The sequence below is a fragment of the Arvicanthis niloticus genome, chromosome Y (genome assembly GCF_011762505.2).
Source record: "Arvicanthis niloticus isolate mArvNil1 chromosome Y, mArvNil1.pat.X, whole genome shotgun sequence".
Taxonomy (NCBI): Eukaryota; Metazoa; Chordata; class Mammalia; order Rodentia; family Muridae; genus Arvicanthis; species Arvicanthis niloticus.
In genome coordinates this window covers 8,343,218-8,350,301 of record NC_133431.1, presented here as the reverse complement: position 1 = coordinate 8,350,301, position 7,084 = coordinate 8,343,218, and the positions used below count along the sequence as shown (strand labels likewise).

Here is a 7,084-nt window from a genome sequence, read left to right as displayed (position 1 = left end):
GAAGCTATGCTTCAGTTGAGATTACCTATACTCAAAATTGAGGTTTGTGTACTCATGAATGAAGCCATTTTCTACCAAGCCTTAGTCATGGGTATTTCATTAGGCAGTGCTATCCTGCTGTGATAGTATATTATTTAAAATTTTTGTATGACTTAGTAGTACTTTTGTCAAGACAAAGCAGGAAGATATGTTGAGTTCCATCTAACATTTTAAAACTAATGAAGTTTCAATGATGAAACTTATCTTTGTACTTCTGAAAAGAATTTAAATCTTGTCTCAATAAAATAACATAACACTTTTGGATGAAAATACACCCTAGCAACCCAGCACTTGAAGCCAAGATGGAGAAGACCTCCACAACTAACATGACCTTTCCCCTGGTGCTGTGGTACACAGGGAGGAAAGTGATCCAGACACTGCAGAACACTAGCATGCTGAAAGTTAGGAACTTGGCTTCATTGAATCTGTCAGGAAGGTTCCTAGCCAAGAAAGCCACAGTGAAGCTCCCCAGAGCCAAGAAACCCAAGTATCCCAGGACAAAGTGGAAAGCAATGACAGAGCCTTTGTTGCAAATAATAACAGTCTTCCCATGTTCAGATTGTATATCTCTGTCAATAAAGGGAGGAGATGTTACCAACCACTTTCCACAGAGAAAAAGTTGGATTAGGGTACACATGGGGATGACCAACTTAGGTGCTGCTGTTATAATCTCTTTCATCCTTCTTCCAGGGGTAGTGAGCTTGAAAGCCAGGACCACAGTTATTGTTTTGGCCAACACAGTAGAAATAGCCACTGTGAAAAACACTTCAAATGTGATTTGCTGCAGAATGCAGGTGGCCTGGTTGGGATGTCCAATGAAGAGCAATGAACAAAGAAAACAGAAGATGAGGGAGATGAGCAGGATGTAGCTGAGAATGCGGTTATTGGCCTTCACAACAGGAGTATCCTTGTGCTTCACAAAAATGACGAGTACTAGAATTGTGATGGCCGAGAAGCACAGGGCCATGCAGGCTAGAGCCATCCCCACTGAATCTTCATAAGCCAGAAAGGACACAGCTCTTTGGAGGCAGTGAGTTTGCTCTAAGTTGGCATACTTATCATCTGGACACCTCACACACTGTTCCATATCTGCTAGTGAACAATAAACCATTATAAGATATCATAATTATGTAGGCAATAATTATGTATTTGTATTATTAATAGGATATATCAAAACATAGTTTAGTTTTGAGCATCTATTTCATTCCTTATTGCCATAGGGACCACTGACTTATGATTGCTCTCTATTAACATATGCTTGGTGATAGAACAAAACACCATCATAGGAAATGGAACATAAAAAACATTATGAAACAAAACAAGGAAAAATATGATGATGAATAATATGCATCGTCTCAGATTATGTCATTCCTCAAACCGTAAATTCACAACTCACAAACAAGAGTAGGGTGCATACATAGGTGCATACATACATGCCAGTTCATGAAACACATTATGTACTTTGCTTTGAGAGTTGTTCCCTTTGTCTATACCTACCCATAGGCACCAGAGCACACAATTCCTCATGCAAATACTGTTTGCAATAAGTAATATTTTCATTCTAGAAACTGTATGCCTCACTGACAAATGCATGTCCCTGTCATTATGGTAAGATCTCTTTCTTCCCAACTACACATTTAAAGCTATAAGGCATGAAGATTATGGATATTTACATTCATCCCTCTTTCCTTAGTTAGGCTGGGATTGATGATAAGTGCTATCCCCTCTCTTGCTGCATTCTTGAAATCTTCACTCTTGTTTTAATTCTTTGACAAGACATGCTTAAACCTTTAAGCCATCTAAGCTCTTAAAATATATTTCATTAAACAATAACTGTTAGCAAGCCAGCGGTGGCACAGCGGCTTAGGTGGCTGCCTCCAGAGGGCAGCTGTGCCTTTCTTCCTGAGTTCGAATCCCGCCATCTCTCTTTCTTCCCATGTGTTTCATGGGAAAAAAATAAAAATAAACAATAACTGTTACCCTGAGCATCTGGTCTTAATTTAAAATCAGTTGTGAAAGAAATGTGCTGTTTGTAGAATATACTTCAGATTATTTCCTAAGTCCAAAAGAAGTTGATATGATTTAACTGATTAAGTTCTAAACACGGGAGTTTAGGTCTTCAGTTTCCATCTAGGCCATATCATATTTCTAGTCTGGAATGAGAATGTTTTGAATTCAGCATTTTTTTCTGCATGAAAGCATGTACCTGTTTCATTGGAAACCTCATTTTCTGGGCACTGGACACAGTCAAAGCAGCAGTCTGCTGTTTCTTTCTGATGAATTTTCCTGAATCCAGCAGTACATGGTACACTACACATGGAGGAGGGAACCTGAAGCAACACACACACACACACACCACTATATATATATATATATATATATATATATATATATATATATATATATAGTGGTGTATATATATATATATATATATGTGTGTGTGTATATATATATATATATATATATATATATATATATATAGTGGTGTGTGTGTGATATATATATATATATATATATATATATATATAATATATATATAGTGTGGTGTGTGTGTGTGTGTGTGTGTGTGTGTGTAGTTCATGTGTACATCATATGTATAATGACCCATAGATTGCTATGTGGGACATTAAAAGATATGGCTATAAATATTCCCCTGATAACCAGCATTACTTAAATATTTCAGGGACATTTTTATTTGTATTACCCCGAAATGCACTGAAAGTCACAGTACATTTATATAACATGTAATATTATTTATGCAACATTCAGTTTGTAGCAATTTAAAATTTTTCCTTCCAAAACTGATTAATCAAAAAGGAATGTTTATTTGGCATCAGTTTCTCTATAATTATTTATAAATAAAAAATAAGAACACTGAGTTGTATGGTAAATCAAGAACAAGTTGTTTGATGAGTATGAACAAAATATGTTATATAAGACACTCATAAAATTAATGAAGATTTCCTAAGTTTAAAAGAAAACGTTGAACCCTCTATCCAACCAACCCCCTACTTCTATAAGGGAGCTCCCCTACCCACCCACCCACTTCTGCCTCATCACCTTGTCTTTTCCCTATGCTGGGGCACCAAGCCTCCAAAGGAACAAGGGCCTCCTCTCCTACTGATGCCCGATAAGGGATTCCTCCACAGAATAGGGGAAACCAGGAATGCTGATGATATTTAAAACGTAAATAAATAAAATAACTAATAAAAAAGATATAATTTAAAAAAACCTTGAATCTGGAGAAAGATTTTTGTTAATAAATATGTGCTGTTCTTAATTAAACTATAAGTATGTTCACACAGAATCAAAAAATTCTGTAATTTACATATAGTTACAAATTTTTAATTATATATATGTACATATATAATACTATATGTTTAATAAATATATGCCTGTGTCATGTCATTGAATAGGCTAGTGGGTGCAACTGAACATGGAATCCAGAGGCCTTTGATCCCTATGAACAGATTTACATGAAGTTGAGAGTTATCAAATTTTGGTGATTGGAACTGAGGATGGTCCTTTGTAAAAGTAGCAACTGGTCTTAACCACAGAGCTATTACTTCAGTGCCTCATACTTTAAAATTTAGATATTCTGAAAAAAAAGCTGTGGTATACCCACTGATGTTCCTCCTGTGGCCCACTCCAGGTCTTCAGATATGTGAAGTTGTTGACTCTGTGGGAAACAAGGAAAATAGCTTCCTAATTTCACTTTTAATCCAAAGCCTTGTGGAAAATTCCAAGTGAAGAAAATGTCATATTCTTCACACTGATTTTCTCTATGGTTCATGTTCACCAGTTCTCCAACAGGGTTAGTAAATACCCTGGTTTTCAACAAGGAAGCCATCTAAATGAGATGCATCATTAGATAATTACATATGCATATCAATAAAGGGAATGCCAAATTCAGAATTTCCTCTAATTTTTTAAAGACTTTCAGAAAAGACAGCTGTATTAAAATAATCTTGTGTAGTAAAATAAAATATACCTTATTGATAATTAAAATTAATATACTGAATACAATTGTTCGATGATAAAATGTGCTAGAAAAATTACCAAATATCAAGTAACATGGTGTGTTTGTGTGTGTGTTTCTGTGTGTATGTAGTGTGCACATGTTTGTCAAAAATACTTTGTAAAAAAATGGAAGCCATGTATGTGCAAATGAAGGCGAAGTCTGAATGTCTGCAAGTTGTGAAAATTAAGGATGATTCTGGGTCTTTCATATATATATATATACCTTATGCATGTACAAAAAACCCCACAAACTTAATAAATTGTGCAGTCTTAGTCATTTATGGTTATATAAATAATTGTTAAGTTAAATGAATAACTATTAATCCCAGCTCATGTACCTGTTCTTCTTTCTTATTATTTTATTTATTTATTTATTTGAGACAGGATTTCTCTGTGTAGACCTGGTTGTCCTGGAATTCACTCTGTAGACCAGGCTGGCACTCTAACTCATAAATCCGCCTGCCTCTGCCAATCGAGTGCTGGGATTAAAGGTGTGTGCCACCACTGCTCAGCTCATGTACCTATTCTTGAGAAATTATTCTTTAGAAAAATATTCTAACCTACTCATCACTTAAGGCTTTTAGATAAAACTCTTGGCTCCTATTTTTAATTTTGAATTCATTTGGTGAAATGTTGAGACACGTTTTCACAAAACTTCCTGATATTCAAAAAATGTATTGTTTCCATTAAATCTTATCCCTGTGTATGATATTTATCCATTTAAAGATTCAATGAGGAGTTTTGCAGTGTATAAAACTTTCTATTGAGAGAATAATCTCTAACAAATGTACAATTGTTTCTCAGAGTCCATTTAAAAGATCACATTGATTTATCTAAACATAATGAAATGTAAGAAACTTTACCTGCAGACAGTCCATGAATACTCCCTTGGGTTCTGCCATTTTCTGAGACTCTACTTGTTGAAGAATGAGTTCATGGTAGGTGTAGGCCACAGCATAAATCGCGTTATACAAATTATAACCTTCATCACTCAGGACCATGTCATATTTGTGCAGTGTTGTCCATTCCAATGTGTTGATGAATGTAAAAGGAATCATTTTATTGCTGTTCTTAGAGATTGAACAATTAAAATAATTCCACCCCAGGACAGAGTCAGAAATGCTTACGGGGTATTTCTCAGTGTCAATTGTTTGCATAAAATTCCTAAGTTTAGCAGTCTCACCTTTGTGGTGTGTAAAAGTGACAGTCCCATGGAAGAAATCAAGGGTGAAATCTTTTTTATTTGTAATGACATCCCATTGTGAGGTTGTGATCCAGATTCTCTGAGCACCTAAATATCCTCATCGTCTAAGGCTGATTTCTAAAGTAGAGTTCATGTCACCATAAATGACAACAACCCTTGCTGTTGATGTTGTAATTTGTTCATCATATACCTTAGCCCTTGTCATGTATAAGTGCGTGTTTTCTGGGATCACATTCACAAAAGCCAAACAGATCCCTTTCCTTTGCATTTCTTCTCTCATGTCTGAGAGAAACTGAATACCTTGGTCATTGTCTGAGATGACCAGTCCAATCCAAGTCCATCTAAAATGAAGCATCAAGGAGACCATGCCATAACACAAATGGGTGTCCTTCGTGGCTACCTGATGGACAAAGCGCAACTGGTCATGGTCACTTAGGTTCGGATTAAATGGTCCAAAGAAAACCTAAAGGATGCGGAAGAGAAGATGAAACATCCACATGAGGAATATAATTATTAGGACACTTGGACTTACATACAGGTAATGTTACTCACCTTCAGAACTCCTGTTAAGAATATTAAGATTTTACTATATATATATCTATTTCTATTAGATTCTAGACTATTTCTGATAAGTCTGAATGTCCTATAAAACAGTTTTCTCTGTTTGCTTAGATATGATTTAACTCTTTATCACATATATGTATATATACAATATATAAATATATACTATGTATATACACATATATATTACACACACAATATGTGTGTGTATGTTGTGTGGGTAGCAGCACACACATAAATGCATGCTCTTCAAGCTTTCTTGTAGGCACATGCAAATGAAATTTAAAAGATGTTAACTATTCCAGTGTTATGCCTTTTACTGTGGTGTCCTAGAATAAAGTGCTAGTCTTAAGGATGATTTCCATGATGGTCCTATAATGTCTGCAGCACACGTTGGATCTAATCCACAGATATAATTAATAAAATCCAAACTATGGTTTTGTTGTGAATATACTAAATCCAGAAGTCCCAATGTATCTCCACATAGGCCAACAATGATGTCAAATATCAAAGACATGTTGGGTAAAAGATAAGGATTCTTGTTGATCTCTTCAGCAGCAAAAATCATTACCAGAAGAAACTCAGATTTTCTTTTTTGTATTCTAGAACAAGGCATAAAAATGATTAAGGGAGATGTATGAAACATGAAATATAAATTGCAAAAGTTTGTAATATGAGACATGCTATATTTCTGTCTAAATTTCTTGAATAAGTTTTATAAATTAGAAGTCTTTAGAACTCCATACAATTTAAGAATTCATAGATGTATGGTACTATAATATGCTAAATTTGTATTGTGAGAACTGATATAGATTATTTATATCTCTGTCATCTTTGAACTAGATTCTTGTCCTCTTGAGCAAGACTACTCTAAAGTATATTTGGAGTTTGTAATGCCATAAATAAATAAATAAATAAATAAATAAGCATGGCTGAAACTACACATAAATGGTATAACACATTCTCCTTAAATTTTTAATATTTAAATGCAATTTATACATCATATTTGTATTGAATATTTGAGAATCAGGTAATATATTTGCAAATTTGTTCAACTTTTATATTCATATTTTTAATAACCTAAAAATATTAATGAATATTTATCAATATCACTAACCATGAATCCTATATCTAACATTGAGACAAAGTTTCAAGACATACAAAATATTTGGGGGGAATTTAGTAAAGGAGAATAAAATATAAAAGGAATCATTAAAATTATATTCAAAAGCCCTATATGATTATCGTGTGGGAGTATTC

General features: G+C 34.2%; 1 pseudogene; it reads right to left on the bottom strand.

The window, feature by feature from the left end:
* Positions 1-226: 226 nt before the first annotated feature.
* On the bottom strand, positions 227-5,720 carry LOC143437329 (vomeronasal type-2 receptor 116-like; annotated as a pseudogene).
* Positions 5,721-7,084: the final 1,364 nt, after the last annotated feature.